Raw genomic sequence first — 17,557 nt, 5'->3', positions numbered from 1 at the left:
ACTGTTAATTCTGTTCCCTATGGCACTCCATGTCCTTCCCAGTGCCATTTGTACAGTCGCTCGAATATAAAAGGATCGTAAGATAAACTCTACAACGCAGGCTTTTGCCGAATGACAGTGGCTCTCCACCTCACCATCCCCCAGCCCTGTTATTGAGAATGAGTGGGTACGGGTGCTGGGTTTCCCCTTTTCTGGTGAGGAACAACTGAATGAGTAACAGTGAGGGCACCACAGGCAGTTTCCCCACCCACAGACCCTGCTGAAAGCAATGCACAATATTGCTGCTACACCCACACCACGCACAAAAAAGCTCACCGCTTTTAAAGTCGACTTCTTCTACAAGATCCAGCAGGACTGACTCCCTGTGAGAAGCTCAAGGAGAGAATACTGCTCTTTTTGTTGTTAACTGTAAGGTGTATCACTGTCTAGTTAAATCTGAGCCTAAGGTATATAGCTCATATAAAATGTTTACAGGCGATGAAAGAAAGAAACAGGGAGAGAGAGAAAGAAAGAGGGAGAGAGAGAAAGAAAGAGGGAGAGAGGGAGAAAGAAAGAAAGAGGGAGAAAGAAAGAAAGAAAGAAAGAAAGAAAGAAAGAAAGAAAGAAAAAGAAAGAGAGAGAGAGAGAGAGAGAGAGAGAGAGAGAGAGAAAGAAAGAAAGAAAGAAAGAAAGAAAGAAAGAAAGAAAGAAAGAAAGAAAGAAAGAAAGAAAAACTTAGAGTCTGCATCAAAATTAATTGGGAAACACAGGGCCCAGTCACTGTTCACCCTTTAAACTGTTAAAAGCTAAAACATTCTCCAAGTGTTACTAAGCCCTCAAACAACAGGATAATTTCACAAGGCAAGGGTGTTTTCCTTTTCAACAAACTCTTTAAGAAAGAGCGGAAAGCAGCGGCTTGACCTCTACCTGACTATTGGTCAGCTCTGTTCTACATACAAACTCTTAGAATGCTTCCATGGATAAGTACATTCATAAGAGGTAGACGATTAATACAATCTTCTATAAATTTTATGTATTTCTGGTAATTAAAACAATATCATAATACAGAATTTCCTGAATTGAAATTTCTTTACCTTTGAAGAATCTTCCATTACACGCGTGCAAATTCCCCAAACATGCAAATTGAAAAGAATACCCAAAATAGGTTGACTTTTCGTTTCTTGGTACTGTTATCTTGCAGGGCATGATGGCACAGGCACTACCATTTTCAGTAATCATTTGCTACACAGAGTATATATAAGCATCCCAGAATATATAACATGGCGCCTACAACTCAAAAACCGTATCAGATTCTGAAATATATGATGTATCTTTCTCAACTTCCAACCTTAGACTTTTCTGAAGTAGTATGTCCAGAGGCGTGAAAAAACAGAGGCCATTTCAAATCTGGTAACACACCATGAATTAGTGAATTATCTTAACAGTTCTTTCCCTAATTAAGACCAGTAAGAAAGGCATCCATCCAATATTCCAACAGACAGCCAAAGTTTCTGGTTGTATAATTATTCACTTCCTAGGGGTCCACCTCAAAGGCATGCGAGACACAGGTTTATGAACATTATGTAGAAAAGAGACGTTTACGTAAAATGAAATTACTTCGGACAGGCAGACTTCTCTGAAATAAAGATCCTTGGCCACTAGAACCGCTTGATTTTGCACTCTAGGCTAGAAACAAAAAAAGCTTAAAAAATATATTCATACAGGAAGCCAATTTTTCCATCAATTAACAAGCAGGAGGCCTTACAAGCATTTTAAGGCGAGATTTTTTTTTAAGTCCTAAAATACAAGCACAGCGTCCCCAGACTTTTTTTTTTTAATGTAATTTATTTAAAGACGAAGTCAACCAGATAAACAACAAATATTTACCGAGAACCTTCCATGTGGCCAAGATGATGCTTCTAAGTCCCAAGTACTTTCAGGATACTTACAAAATTATTTAACTTTATAAACTATTTCCATAAATAACACAGCCTCCCCAAATGTGCACGGGGCTATAATTCCATCTAGTTTCTACGATGACACTGTAAGCCTTGGATGGAATTACAATCTTCATGGGAACAATCAGGGCACATGCTCAGTGAGTCCATGATGAACTCAGTTTCTAAAACAATACAGCCACCAAGCCATTGGCATGTAATTACAACCAGGAAGTCAAGTTGTCTGCTGGCTAGTGTAGGATATAGGGACACGTACTTTCAACTGAAAGTGCCCTTCACCTCACTGTAGCAAAATCTATATAACATATCTGAAAAACTTCTTCTCTTCCAAAATTAAACTTTCTACTTTGGGGATGAGAAAATTTCCACAAGGGGCTAACTGGTAGATGTGCTCTCGATCAGTAAGGACAAGACCTTCTAGATACTCTCAGTAAAATCTTAGAATCTCTGATATCACCTTCATACTCCTACTAAACTGTAAACTCTAAAAAGTTCAATATATTAAGAAATGGGGGTGGGGGGGCAGAAAAAAGCATGCTCAAGAGTCCTAGGAGATGATTGGCATTTCTTCTAATTCTTTGGGACTAGCCTGACATTTATTAACATAAACAAAGCAAAATGCCTTGTGCCTGTAAGAGGGAAAAAAAATAAAGATTTATCTACAGAGATTGAACTCGGGGCTGTACAAAAATGAACTCAGAAACAGACCCAGAATTTCCCTGGGAAAACAAAAGACAATGACACTATGAATCAGCATTTTTCCTCAGGCAGCCTAGAATAAAAGAAGAAACACACACACACACACACACACACACACGATAACAAACACCATGAGGAAGATGAATACAAATTTAATCTAGATATTTGTATTTAGGACACATATGATTTCCTTGATATTTTCATGCCTTTATCATAACTTTATTTGGTACTTGGAGAGGTCACCAAAACTCTGTTAAGTCAGTATTGCCATAGCAACCAGGAGACCAAAAAAAAAAAAAAAAAAAAAATTCTCCACCAGAAATCCTCACCAAACAAAATATAAACTGTACTTTCATACGGCCACTTTAAAATGAAACTGTACTTTCATACGGCCACTTTAACAACTGTCCTTGAAAACCCAGTTCACCAAGGGACCTCTTGTGGATTACGTGTCCCTGGGTTCCTATATCACTGACTTGAGAACTTTCTAATAACATTAGCTCTTAAATTCATTTTCAAGCTCCGGGGATTCGTGTAGACTATATCACAGTGGCTATCTAAAGTAAAAAGTATCAAGACAGGAGGGGGGAAAATACTGATTAATTTCCACGACAATGAGACATATCATTTATTAGCTTTACTTAAAAAACCTTCTTGTTGAAAAGAAACGCAACGTCTGTCTCTTGGGAGTCTATCCTTCCCTATAACCTGAGAAACGCATGTTTAGTGCCAAGTAAATGAAGAAAGAATTCTTGAAACAGCTCTGAAGTCACAGAAAGAATAAAGGCTCTAAGCTCGGCTCCAGAGGCAAGCTGGTGCAAGGATTACCAAGTTAACAGTTCAAGGCTTCCCTAGCTGGAGACGTCTTTATCGATGACGGGCCAAAAGCCCCAACTCTGGCCTTCTCCATAGAGCACCAGCTAAAGTACTGTTTAACACTGAAGGCTGAGAATTTTTCCCGAGTTGTAACATCCCGTTGGATGGAATATGGCCAGCTGGATGCAACATAACACAGCAAACCAAAAATATAAGGGTAATGGGGAAAAGAGGGAATTCTTTATAGGTCTGCTTTCCACAAAATATTCTGGGTGGCATCCACTCTGCTTCCCTCCCGTTCAGTGACAAATGGGGTTACCTAAAAAGTAATGCCCTTCCAAAACTACCAATAAAGTACTTCATAAAATTAAATTTAGTATCTTGAGATTCCCACTAATGATATCCCTGACAACCACCAAAAGCTGGTTAGACAGCTTTCTCTTTTTTCTAGGTGCTTTACTGAAAGGAAATACGGGGAATAGATGTGCTTAGTGATGTGTGTGTGTGTGTGTGTGTGTGTGTGTGTGTGGTGTGTGTGTGTGTGTGTGTGTGTGTGTGTGTGTGTGTGTTGAAACACACGACCCTCCCTATATGCAGTGGGCATTTCCTGTCTGGCATATTTTAGAGCAAATCAAGACAATACTCATTCTTTAAGACAAAGCTTGAGCGCCAGGCAGTGCTATGGAACTGCAATGCATGAGGTCTGCTGAAGTCACAGGAAAGCAAGTTTGGGGCCTGGAGCTGTTCTATTCCAGATGGAGAAGACTAGAAAAGAAGATGAACCGGGTTGGCCATTAAAAAAATTTTTAAATAAATTCCTCATCTGTTTCCTCGTTTAGAGTTTTTACCCACTACAGGAGAGCAAGATAAAACAAACAAAAAATGGGGCGCCTGGGTGGCTCAGTCGGTTAAGCGTCCGACTTCGGCTCAGGTCATGATCTCATGGTCCGTGAGTTCAAGCCCCGCGTCGGGCTCTGTGCTGACAGCTGGAGCCTGGAGCCTGTTTCAGATTCTGTGTCTCCCTCTCTCTCTGCCCCTCCCCCATTCATGCTCTGTCTCTCTTGTCTCAAAAATAAATAAACATTAAAAAAAAAATGGTACTATTCAGGATGCCTAAGGGAACATGGAAGGATCTGGTTGTTTTTTAAAAGCATTATTTGTGCTCCAACTGAATAACTTCTGAGAGGAAGAAGATGATCCTTGATGTGCTTGACCACGATCTTCCATACTCAATTCTTACCGCAACTTGACTTTGTCCAGTACATATGTCCAATACCGCTATGCCTCCTCCCAGAAACTGGATACATGAAGGGCATTTATTCATTCACATTACCAAAGAGATTAGCTCCAAAGTTCTCTCAAACGTTTTACAGCTTTCCAGCAGCATCTCATTCTTCACAGGTAATTAACCTCTTGATGGGCTTAGAGCAGCAACAGTGTTAGAAGCCACAACACATCGATGATAAGTTATAAACCAGGGGAGAGGATAATTGGAAAATAGATTTCAAGGCTCCTTGGAAAATATATTCCCATTTATTGAAATAAGTACACTCAACTTTTCAGGAACAGGTGACTCACAGAACTGCAGAACTGGCAGGAACCTTAGCAAATCTTTCTGTTTCAGCTCCTTATCCTAATAATGAGAAAATGGAGACGCAAAGAGAGTGACTTGTCCAGAAAGATTGAACTCAACACAAATTTGGTTAGAGCTCAAGGAAGACCTGGTTACACAAAGTGGCATCCTCTCTCCCACCACCTTTGTAGATGGCGCTGGCCCAGTTCAAACAACCCATGGGTCCTGCCTTTGGGTCGCCCAAATGATGTATTAGGAAAGGTCTAGGAAATAGCGACTAAGCTTTCAAAACTAAGAATGAGACAAAAGAATGAGGGAAGGGAAGAAGGGAGACAAAGAGACTCAAATTACAACCTACTGGAGTGTTTGCAGACACTACCCGTGTCTTTCATTCCAATTGAATGCACTGAAAAAATGGGATGCACCCTTGGAATGTTCCATAGTGATGATGGTGATGTCTGGTGGGAATGTCCCAGTAGGCGTTACAGTCCCAAATCATTATCTGCTCTTTTCCTCATGGCCATCCTCAAGTAGAGTGGAAAAGCTCCCCGAGCGCAGGAACCCTGTCTGCTTTTGCTCGTTATTACGTTCCCTCAACCTACAGAGTATGTGGCACAAAGTGAGTACTCTGTAAAATTCACTGAAAGAAGGACTATAAACTCCTATGAGACAAGAGGAAGAGAGATGTCGTAGCTCCTAAGTACAGATGCAGTGCTGTGAAAAAATGCCCATTTAAAATGTAAAAAAAAAAAAAAAAATGTTAAAAGATGGGGGGGTATCTATAATAAAAATGAGGTATGTTAAAAGTATAAAGCACCTACTAAGCAGTTACTGCCAGTTACATCTATGAAGTAGGTACCACGGGGACGCCAATAGAGTTCCTGCATTAGAAAGAGCTTCCGGCCTGAAGCTCACGGTCAAGAAAGCACAGTGAAGGATGGTAAATAATCACGGAGAGGATTACCTTGCACAAACAGATCAAAACCAAGCAAGTGTGGCTGGAGTGGAGGACAAACGGAAGCTGTAGGCGCTGTGTGTTCAGACGGAGTAAAAGGGGTCACCGTGTATTTTCTAAGGAGCTCTGTGCAGTTTGTATCATGGGCCTGCTGGCAACCATCGACAGCAACCCTGCTCTTCCCACCTTTAAGTTCGAGCTTCTATTTTATCACCGTCACAAAGGAACTATACGACAAATAATATGGATCATTATTTTGGGTTCTCAGACAACTTGCTGGCTCTCTAATGCTGTGCAGTTGTAAGTCAAGACAAGTGCAGCTGGGTATAATAATATTAACAAATATAATGATCACAGTTGCCTATTTTAATGACTCAGAAAGACAGTATATCTAATTAATACACACATGTTCACGTAAAGGGAAACAAATATGATAGCTTGTTCTTTAAAAACTTTAATATGGTTTTGGCTACTGTGAATATAATAATAATAATAATAATAATAATAATAATAATAGAAACTATTTTTAAAACTAAAGGCCGTGGAACAAGCACTGTATTAGGTGCTTCCTCTCGACTGAGCCCACACTAGTGGATCTGCACAGAGTGGCAGTGTGGCATGAAAGGGAGAGCCTGGGCCACGCAGCCCCAAGCTCCTGGGTTCAAATCTCAGCTCGCCATCATAGTTGCATGCCCTCACCTATGTGTGTCAGAGTCCTCATCTCTAAACATGGGAGCCATAATAATATTCAAAGAACCAATATCCACCTACACGTAGGGCTTTTGTGAAAATTAAATGAGCTAACAAATACATCACAGAGAACACAGTAGGCACTCAAAAATATTACACTGCACAAAGTTTTAGTATCCTTTGGAATGCTTACAAGGACACTGAATTCTGGACTCAAGTGGCCACAGCCACCTACATACTATGGGGATCTTGGCCAAGTCACTGAAACTGTAAAAATGGGATGCCAGATGCCATGTTTCCTTCCTAGAATTGTCGTAAGAATCAAATAATGGGTGACGAGTTATGTGAGAGAGCTTCAGACACTAAAGAGTGCTCTATCTAAACTACCACATCCATGGGGATGATTATCGTCAACTTTCAACCTCTCAAAACCAACGAGCTCATCTTTAGCACATCCTCTCCTGCCTGAGAATTTAACATTAAGCATCTTCCAAAGTCTTGACATTGGACTCCCTGTGATAACAGAACAAATGTCTGGTCATCCAGGACTCAATCGGATGGAACTCTATTATCTGCCTCCTTCTGCACACCCACCGTGAGAAGGTAATTGATGTTCACCATGACCCCAGAGCACTCCGAGACTCCGAAGTACCTTCAGGGAAAGATTAAATTATATTCAGCCTAGTTTATTATAAAGTGTATTTAATTATACTCAGATTCTGTGAAAATTGGTGACCTAGGAAAAGCACAGACAGTAAGTCACAGGCTCTCTCTGGTAACCGGAAGCCTGCTCTCCCTGTCCAAACTCCAATCACCCTTTAGCAGAATTTACTGTAAGACACAGCCCACCCTAGGGCAGGAAAAACTGGGAATCCAGCATGCTAATTATAAAAGTCAAAAGAACCTTGCCCTGCCTAGTCCTCGAGGACCACCAATGTGCAGAAATATTACTGTCAAAATCTTAAAACAATGAAAAATGTAAACTATGTAAGATTGCTACATGTTTCGAATGATTTTGATTTTGCTAATAATGAATTTAAACACTTGAACAGCAATAATGTGAATATATCATTTATATGTATTATTATAGCACTTAGAAGTGTGAAAACAGATCAGTAATGGTGAATATTACACTCTTTAGAGTGGTAAAATGACATTGTGTTTATTAAGTTTTGCCTCTTGTTTCAAAGAAATTAGGTGTAGGCAATGAGGCATCCAATACAAAAATAAAGCTATTCTGGGGCGCCTGGGTGGCTGAATCAGTTAAGCGTCCAACTTCGGCTCAGGTCATGATCTCACAGTTCGTGGGTTCGAGCCCCGTGTCAGGCTCTGTGTTGACAGCTCAGAGCCTGGAGCCTGCTTCGAATTCTGTGTCTCTCTCTCTCTCTCTCTCTCTCTCTTTCTCTCTCTGTTCCTCCCCCGCTCACACACACACACTCTCTCTCTCTCTCAAAAATAAATAAAGCTTAAAAAAATAAAAAAAAAATAATAAAGTTATACTGTATTAGGGTTGTGAAACTATGGCTACTTGCCTTTGTTAAAATTATTTCAATGCTGTTACATTACCTCACAAATGCGAGTCTTGAACACCATATATCAGTGTTAGGAGAAAAAGGACTGGTTGTGAACTCTAACCCTCCATTCAATATATGGCTTCCTTCTGGAGAATTCCTCCTGAGAGAGGCCTCTCACCTGTGCTTGAACATCTCAGGTGATGGAGGTTTCATTACCTCATCAATCGGCTTGTTCTATTTTTAAGGCAGCCCTGATGTTAGAATGTTCTTCCTCCAGTGGCAGAACTCTTAATTCTCTTTACCTTTAACTTCCCTTCTGCTCTTAGTTCTTATTTGGGTCCTTGGGAACCACTTCAGTAAGTGATTTCACTTCCCATCAGGTCCTTTGCTAGCCTCACTCATTTTACCAGTTGAATAACAAACCGCTTCTACTCACGTTGTTCACTGTTATTCTCTAAGCCACAGTGGCCATTCTTCATAACCATGTGCCATCAGCTGAAGGGCCTTTGGCACCAAGGATCTATGCAGACTACATCCAAGTGGATGGACATGGCCCTGAGGGACCATGGGGCTTGGTGGGCTTTCCTGGGACCCAGCTATGGCATACGCTATTTCTATAAAAAAATATTTTGAGTTCCTAAGGTCAGATTTATACTCATTCTGTATCCACTTTGGGGGGAAATATGTTTCTCACACACACACACACACACACACACACACACACACACACACGCACACACTTACGCACACGGAATAATTTATTACTCTGTCCTCTTACCTACATTGTGAGCCCAGTGAGTGTTGTGGTGCGTGCATAAAATTGCCCAGCTCCTCTCCCGGCTGGAAGAAGCAAAGTGGGAGAGCCGCACACCCATGCTCTTCAGATCGTCACCTCTCCCCTGCCTTCTGGGATAATGGAGCTGAAGGGAGAGGAAGGCACAGGTACCCCAGGAGTTTCTACCCACGAACCCTGACATGCCAGCCAGGCAATCCCCTGTCTGGGATGAAGACTGCTTCTGAAACTTCTGGTCTACCCCCAACAGGTCTCCCATTCAGTCTCGTAGTAAACCCTGAAGTCCTAGACCACCGTCTTGTTACAGATTCAACTTGAACCAAGATTAGTTTAAAGCACAGAAGGGATCCTATTTATTTTTATTATTTTATCCAATGCCGATTTGGGCTGTTACTAAATAAAAACCGTCACGCACACTGGCAGCCCTTACTTTACATAATAACATCCTATTCCTCCCTGCCTGGCACAGCCTTCAGCATCCAGAATGTGGCCGTGACCACCATGGGCCAAGGTGGTGCGTGGGGAAAGCAATAGGTGAGAATTCAGGTACCCAATCCAGGCTAGTAATTTTATAAGCTTGGTTCTCTGGTTTCCCTTAAGTTTACAACAGATCAGACAGGCAAATAAAAGGAGCTCTAAAGACACGGCAACCAAGAAAAGTGAATGGGACAGAGGCCGTGACATCAGGAAGAATCACGAGCTTCTGGGGCATCGTAACGTACTACATCAGTGCAATCATTTCAGAGAAATGACAATAAATCTCCAAGAAAAAGGTTACATTAATGTCCACTATCCTGTACTCTATTTAGGAAACCTTATACCTCATTTTACAATAATTTCTTCCTGACAATGTTGAGGTGGTTGGGTTTTTTTTTTTTCTTCCTTCTAACAAGGTCCGCACCGGATGCATTTAAATATGCTGACTACGTATACCCTCTGAAAGCAGTTAATTCCAGGAGTATACAAAATTAAATATTTAAATCTCTACTAGAGAAACATGAGGAAATAAAAGTGAATAATCATTAAGGAACTCAAAGGAATTACAGTGTCGCATTCTTTTTTTTAATTTTTTTTATTTTTTTTTAATTTTTTTTTTTTTACTGTTTATTTATTTTTGAGACAGAGAGAGACAGAGGATGAACGGGGGAGGGTCAGAGAGAGAGGGAGACACAGCATGTGAAACAGGCTCCAGGCTCTGAGCAGTCAGCACAGAGCCCGACGTGGGGCTCGAACTCACGGACCGCGAGATCGTGACCTGAGCCGAAGCCGGACGCTCAACCGACTGAGCCACCCAGGCGCCCCAGTGTCGCATTCTTTAGTGGAAAGGAACACGTGAATGAAAGAAAGAAATCTGCCTTCTAATCTATTGGTCAGAGGTCAGCCTGTCATGAAGCTCCTAGTTTTAGGTAAACCAAGGGAGTTTTGAAACCTCTGTCGTAGGAACAGTGGAAAAGGGGTTTCTCTCCTTCTCATATTCAAGGGAAAGGTAGTTTTCACCCTAAAAGCTAAGAGAGGGGAGACGAGGGACATCGTTAGTGCAATACACTCTCAGCTCTTAAAGTCTCTTTAACATCTTTGCTGTATGGAGAGGATACCTCTGTTAGTACGAATTTTAAGGAAATTCCGAACTTGGTGACTCCTTTCTAAGACACTGCACAGAGGGGCACCTGTATAGCACCCACACCTGCATCGTATTAAAGTGCACCCGCACTTTACACCCGCAGCAGGACGAGGAGGGAGCGGGAAGAAGGATGCACCCACCCACCCACCCACACGTTTTCTTTTAACTGGATCTCACCGACAGCATATACGTATGTGAGGTGATTCCATTTTGGATTGCTAATTGGGAAAATTCCTCAGCATACTGTTAACACAGTATCACATATTAAGGGCAAAATAATTCCACGTACAAGGATGTTCCCAAACTGTTACAATCTCCCCTTGGACTTCCCTAAGACCTTCCCTGCTTTCCATTCTCTTCAGATCCCAGTTACTGTGGTGCTATTTAGAATATGGCTATTTAATACCATTTTTCCCCTCTTTTTTTTTTTTTTTTTTTTTTTTTTGCACTTAAGTCTTTTAAATTTTTTTGTGGTCTCTGAAGAGCTAAGCCTAGGGGCGCCTGGGTGGCGCAGTTGGTTAAGCGTCCGACTTCAGCCAGGTCACGATCTCGCGGTCCGTGAGTTCGAGCCCCGCGTCAGGCTCTGGGCTGATGGCTCGGAGCCTGGAGCCTGTTTCCGATTCTGTGTCTCCCTCTCTCTCTGTCCCTCCCCCGTTCATGCTCTGTCTCTCTCTGTCCCAAAAATAAATTTAAAATGTTGAAAAAAAAAAATTTAAATTGAAGAGCTAAGCCTAATTTTTTCCCTTTTTAAAAATTCCTTTTTTTTTATGTTTTTCCCCCTGTAGTTGCCCCCAACTCCCCCAAATCTCTCATAGTAGATACAAAACTCTCACTAGGCTTAATCCTCAAATGTTTTGGGAGCACCTGGGTGGCTCAGTCAGTTGAGTGTCTGACTTTGGCTCAGGTCACAACCTCATGGCTCATGAGTTCGGGCCCCATGCTGGGCTCTGTGCTGACAGCTCAGAGCCTGAAGCCTGTTTCAGTTCTGTGTCTCCCCCTCTCTCTGCCCCTCCCCCCCAAAATAAATAAACATTAAAAAAAAAAAACATGTTTTCAATTTACTCATGTAGTGAGTAAGTGACTTACCTCCACCAAAGGGACCAAACATTTCTGCCCTGGGACTTTCTAATACACTTCTAACAAAGCCCAATGGAGATCAAACAACATCTTCCTAACACCTAAGGACAAATAAATAATCATGTCCTTATAGGCAATGGGTATTGTTGTCACCAATCCAAAACCACGGCACTCTGGCACTCGGTGCCCCAGCTACTAGGAGGAGACCCACGGGGCCCTCGGGAGCTCTGGCCAGGCGACAGAAGGAGGTCCCTTCCTGAGCACGTAGTGCCCACCCTGCACATACATCTTACCCTTCATGACTTCCTATGGCTACGAGCACCAGGAGACAGTGTTTGCCCCTTCCAATCATCTCTCCCCAAGGCACCGCGAGAGACAATGTCACAGAGGTAATGGGGCAGGGGGAATAGTAACCACTTCTGCCTCCACGGGATTAACTTTTCATCTGCGCTGGAAATGGACTATGTTCGTGATTTATTTGAACAGGGCCCGGAACCTCCAAGTCTACACACATCACTCGGTCATTAGTGCCTTGCAGTGAAGAAGGGTGTCACTGATAAATTATTTGAGCAACTTTCATGGACCATGGGAGTAAGAACGTGCTTGACGCCCCTCCCTCCACCTCTCCCTCTCTGTCCCCCAAGACCTAGGAGGTAATGCTTCATTGTTCTCCATCCACACTTAACACACCCCTGGGCTTTTCTTAAACAGATAAACCTTGTTCTAAAGAAGATTAAAACTTCCAGATAGGGCACACTGACAATCATTAAAGACCGTTTTGGCATGTGTGCATACACTCTCCACGTTACGTGGTAATGAGATTTCATGGAGGGAGGTTTTGTTGTTGTTCCTCTTCTTGAAGTATAAGAACAAGGAGATTGAAATAATACATTTTCAAGACCCAGCCATTTCAGAAATAATCCCAATAATAGAAAAAGATCCTAGCTGGAGCTAAAAACTTATGCCCAGTGAAGAAAAACAGTAAAGTAGGAGTCTCTGGAGAGCTGGGTTTTTATCCCAGCCCTCACACAAACAAGCTGTGTGTTGTAAGGTTGGTCACTTAACCTCACTATGCCTCAGATTTCTCATCTGTAAAATTAGAACATTCAGTTAGATTACAACCCTTTCAACTCTAAAATTCAGATTCTATGATTGTCCTTCCAGCTTAATAAAACAAAATACGGTGATCCATACTGCCTTTTTTTTTTTCAACGAAGCAAATTAAAAAAAAAACAACAAAAAATGGCAGGAAAGCTCAAATACACCAAGAAAATACAACCGGAGAGGAATGAATATTTAACTCGTGCAACAGAAGGTCTGTCCAGAAATTAGTACCTGATCTTTACTTCCAGAAAAAAAAAGTCCCCTTTCTGTTTTCTTCTACGCAATGTTCAGTTCACCACTAGACAAGAAATATTCCATGCCTGCTGAAATGCATCTGGATTTGCTGATGGGTTGTGTTCAAGGATTCAGCAGCACCATGGCAGAAAGCAACCTCTCTGTTCTTCCCTGTTACCACTTCGTTTAAAAGACCAACAAAACGGCTCCGAAATACACAGGCCAAGATCTTGCTGTCCTCTGAAAACAGCTCGGAAATACACAGGCAAGATCTTGCTGTCGTCTGTCTGAAACGGTTACAAACTACAGGCTAATCTCGGCATCTGTGACCTCACCACCCAACGTTTTACAAATTGAGTAACTACTTCCCCGTCCGTTACTACTCAAATGATAAAAGTGAAAATAAAAAGGGGAGCAGGGCGCTGCAAGTTAGGAGCGAGTCAGGACACAAAAGGAGAGCAAACAGGTCTAACTGAATTCAGAGACTCATTCCAGGTGGATTTCGGGGAGGGCTGAACCACCGTTTTGCTTTTTGATGGCTTTACCTCTGGCTCCTCGCTGCGAAGCCTGGGAACTGTTTGTGGGTCACAGTAAACAGGGTTCTGGAGCACAATGTGACTTCCAGGGAGAGAGCTAAGCCAGACCACAGCCCGCCAGCCAGCAGGACAGATACTAAAAGGTGATAAGGAGAAAAAGAGGCACGTCTTTTCATGAACGAACGTGAGACCTCGCCGACTTCCTTCGACTTCCCCAAGTGAAATGTCAGGTTCACATGATTTTGAAGAATCAACTGTGTTGCCTCTTAGAAGACAAACATGCAAAAATTCAGTACCTGACCGCATAGATTTTGTTCGTCGGTGTTTAAAAAAAAAAAAAAAAAAAAAAAGAGTTCCCAGTAGGAAGCAACACAGTCCAGAGTTTAAAAAAATAAAATTCTTAATCTGCTCAGGATGAAACACACTGCTTAAAATAAACTGAATGACACCTAAAATGATCTGCTGAATGAAAAGAAACGTTCTTCTCAGTCAAAAAAATAAGCTATTAGGCAGCAGTGGGAGCTTACTCTTGTCTTCTTCAATTACATTTTTACGAAACACACGTGGCAGACAGTGCATGCTTTTTAATTTTTAGCCTCTCTCTCCCAATCCCGGGGTCTTCTCGGACTTTCCCCGCGGCTGCCGGCCAAGCTGATGGTCTGGGCAGGCTCTTGACAGCGAAGGTGTCTTAAAGGTACCCTTTAAGAATGAGCTCGGGCAAGGATTCGGGAATGGACTTCTTCCTCTGTATCTGGGGTACAGACTGAGAAAACACTCCCTGTTCCGCCTGTGTGGTTATTATGTTTCTGCCGAGTGCACATCTCGCTGTGCTCTGGCCTCCCCCTCCCTCCTGCCCTCCCTCCCCGGGGCCATTCCCGGCTGATCAAAGAGGGCGGGAGGGAGGGGAGGGCCAAGTTTAACCTTACCAGGAGATCGGGTTGTCTGGTGCCCAGCAGAAGTCCCGAGATAACGCCTGAATCGTGGCCATTTACACAGCAGCACAAGGCTTACATGGCCGACCCAAACAATTTACCCCAGCTCCCCCCGAGTTCCCCGTTCCCCGTCAGTCCTCCGGCTTCCTAACCACCTCCCACAGACCTCCGATGTGGGCAGGAGGAGGTGAGAACTGCCTGCGGGTGGGCCCTGGGAGGCAGGAGAGGCTGGAGAGGAGACGGAACAGGCAGGCCGGCCCCGAGGGTGTGCAGTGGTAAACAGACATTCTGTTTTTAACTGCAAGGCTCTGCTTCCTCAAGTTTTCACCTAATTTCCCTAAGTGGGAAACAGATCTTAAGAAGCAAGAGCAACTGTCTGGAAAAGCCCAACTGGGGAAAAACAAGGATCACCTTTAAACTTTGGTTTTACTACAATCAGCAGAAGAAACGGGGGTGGGGGAGAAAGAAGGAAGATCCTGGGTATAGTGATATCCGAACACAGGCAGGACAGGAGTGAATGTCAGCGTCTAAGGTCACGGCTGGTAAACAATAAGGTTGTGATTTTCTTGCTTAAAACAAATTCCTGTTTGAAGACGCCATTAAAAAAAAAAAAAAAATCCAGACACAGAAACCACACAGAGAAAGAGAAAGAGAGAGAGAGAGAAAGAGAGAGAGAGATTACCCTAAAAATAAACCGCCAATGAATTTTTTATACCACATTTTGAAACTAAAGACCGACTAGCCCAGGGCAGTGGTCTCAGGGGACAGAGCACCTGGGCTCTGGACCCAGCTAAGCAAGCCATTGTCCCTCTGGGCTATTCATTTCTTAATCTAAAAACAGGGGAATGGAGTGAACCATCTTCAAATTCCCTTACAACTCTGAAATTCACATTACAGCCTCCTAGAACAGTATCACAGCTAGGTTTGAACAAAAGCACGTGAATAAGAAAAAACCCTTGGCACCTACCAGCTCCATTCTATGTTACGATGGGCTCTGGGGTTAGGGGTGATGCTTCTTTGCCTCCTAAGGTGCTTAATTTGGGAAACCTGCACCTCTCAAATCAAAAAGAACAGAGGGAAAATGGGTGACGGGCATTGAGGAGGGCACTTGTTGGGATGAGCACTGGGTGTTGTTTGTAAGCCAATCTGACAATAAATTATATTCATAAAAAAAAATAAAATAATTACCCACGGGAAAAATAAATAAATAAAAAATAAAAAGAACAAATGTAGGACAGCTGTGACATCCACCACTGTGAATGGCTTTGATGTCCCGGAACCCCACAACAGCAACAGTTAACGTGGCCGAGTTTTATGCCATGTATATTTCAGCACAATAAAAAAAAAAAAAAAAAAAAAAAAAGAAATCTATATAAAAGGGGAAATTACGATGCAGCCCACGCTGGAGGAATGCTCTGGAGGTGGGCACTGCATTAAAAATAATAATTATTAAAAAAAAAAAAACATGGCGTTTAGTTTTCATTTCCGATTTTAATGTGGTCTCCGGGGTCTGCCGAGCACAGCCTGTACTTCTACCCAGGTAGGAGAGAAAAGGCTCGTTTGCTGTTTCACAGAGCGGTTCCTCCCCTGTCTTCGCTGCCCTCTCCCCTTCCCCCCAAAACCTGTCTGTCATCCTCCAAAATCTGTCAAGTGCTACAAATCACTCCTAAAAGCTCTGGGAGGCACCCCCTCGAAGAATCTGCACAGATCAAAATCTCAAGTGCTTGCCTGCCTAGGGACTGCTGTAATTTGAGGTGTTGCTTCCTTTTAAAGAATAAAAAGCAGATGTTCTGAGCTGATGAAAGTAAATGTCCTTTCAACACGTCTCTTTCTCTCGCACTTGAAACTCTTAACCAGCAAGAAGTGTTTCTCACACTCCGGCAGGTCATTTCTGCACTTTTTGCTTTTGCTTTGAAGTCACAGCACAGTAGGACTCTACACCTGGGGTAAAAGGATTCCTGACAGCCTCCCGAGGCCACCCCAAACAAGGGCGTGTGGGCAGAGAGCTGCCCCAATCCAACTTGTGGCACCAAGGACGGCCGCCTGCCTACGTCACAGCTAACGGAATCCAATGCTTCTTGGCAATCTTGACATGAAGTCTCAAAGCCACATACACAGGCTTAGTCATCTCCAAACTCCTGCACAAATATATACCTAAGAACTCACTCTGCAAGGGGGAGGGAAGGCAGTACCAAAGGGACCAGTGAATTAAGAGATCTAATCCTAGCTCCACCAGCACGCTGGAAGCCTCACGAACCCTCTGGGTCTCTTCTCTCTATAAAATGCGCAGAGTGGACCAAAGCCCTCAGAGTGCGTGTGATAGACAGACCATGGCACAACTACCCACAGCAATTTACACAGCAAGCCAAAGTCGAGGTAGCGACTAGAAGGGTAAGGGGAAAGCAAGGACCAGCAGTGAGTAATGAAATCGACAGCACTGGCTTCCAGATCCACCTAAAACAATCAGTAAACTCGACCATCTTGCCCAGCCCCGTATGAGGTTCTGCGGAGATGTAGAAGGAAGTCTGGTCTTTAGTGAAACACCTGTCAGACGCAGACGCTGAAATGCAGGCATGGAAGGGAAGAAAATCAAGTAAGTGAAGCAACTAGTTCAATCCTTCCATCTAGTACACAAAGAAGCCGCAGAGGCCCCTTCTGAGGTCCAGAGCTGTTTATCCAAGCACACGCTGGACACCTCCACCTGGAAGCCCCACTCAGCTCTTCTGCCGGGCTCCCCAGGGCACCGAGTGGTGCCGCGGTCCACCCAGCTCTCCAAACCAGAAGGCCCTGCCCTCTCACTCACCTCCAAGGTCTGATTCACCTTCGGGTCCTTACATCTTACCTCATTAACATCCCTCCAATCTGCTTCCTCTTATACGCCTGTCATCTCCACGGTCACCACAAGCTTCCTGAGAATAAGGGGCCTGAGTGTCCTGGCCCACGCGGGATCCCCGGCACACAGGCCGGCGATTAGCATGGAGCAGGTGCTCCGCGGTCGTTAAATAAACATTCCTCTGTCACCTGAATTTCTAGAACTGTTTCCTCTTTGGTCTCCCTGCCCACCACCTGCTCCCTT

At 43.3% G+C, this 17,557-nt stretch overlaps 1 protein-coding gene across 9 annotated transcripts in view; it reads right to left on the bottom strand.

The window, feature by feature from the left end:
- The window catches only part of ATXN1 (ataxin 1), a 419,041-nt gene that overhangs the window by 343,199 nt on the left and 58,285 nt on the right, over positions 1-17,557 (bottom strand). Inside the window, exon 1 of one of the 9 annotated variants that reach the window (XM_058736066.1) lies at positions 14,476-15,770. The exons of the other annotated variants lie outside the window; for them this stretch is intronic. The gene's annotated coding sequence lies outside the window, so the exon portion shown is untranslated. Of the gene's footprint in view, positions 1-14,475; positions 15,771-17,557 lie in introns of those variants that run through there. 9 annotated transcript variants of the gene reach the window in all.

Source organism: Neofelis nebulosa, chromosome 6 (assembly GCF_028018385.1).
Source record: "Neofelis nebulosa isolate mNeoNeb1 chromosome 6, mNeoNeb1.pri, whole genome shotgun sequence".
Taxonomy (NCBI): Eukaryota; Metazoa; Chordata; class Mammalia; order Carnivora; family Felidae; genus Neofelis; species Neofelis nebulosa.
Note: the sequence above shows the minus strand (reverse complement) of the source record. Positions and strands in the feature narration are given on the sequence as shown.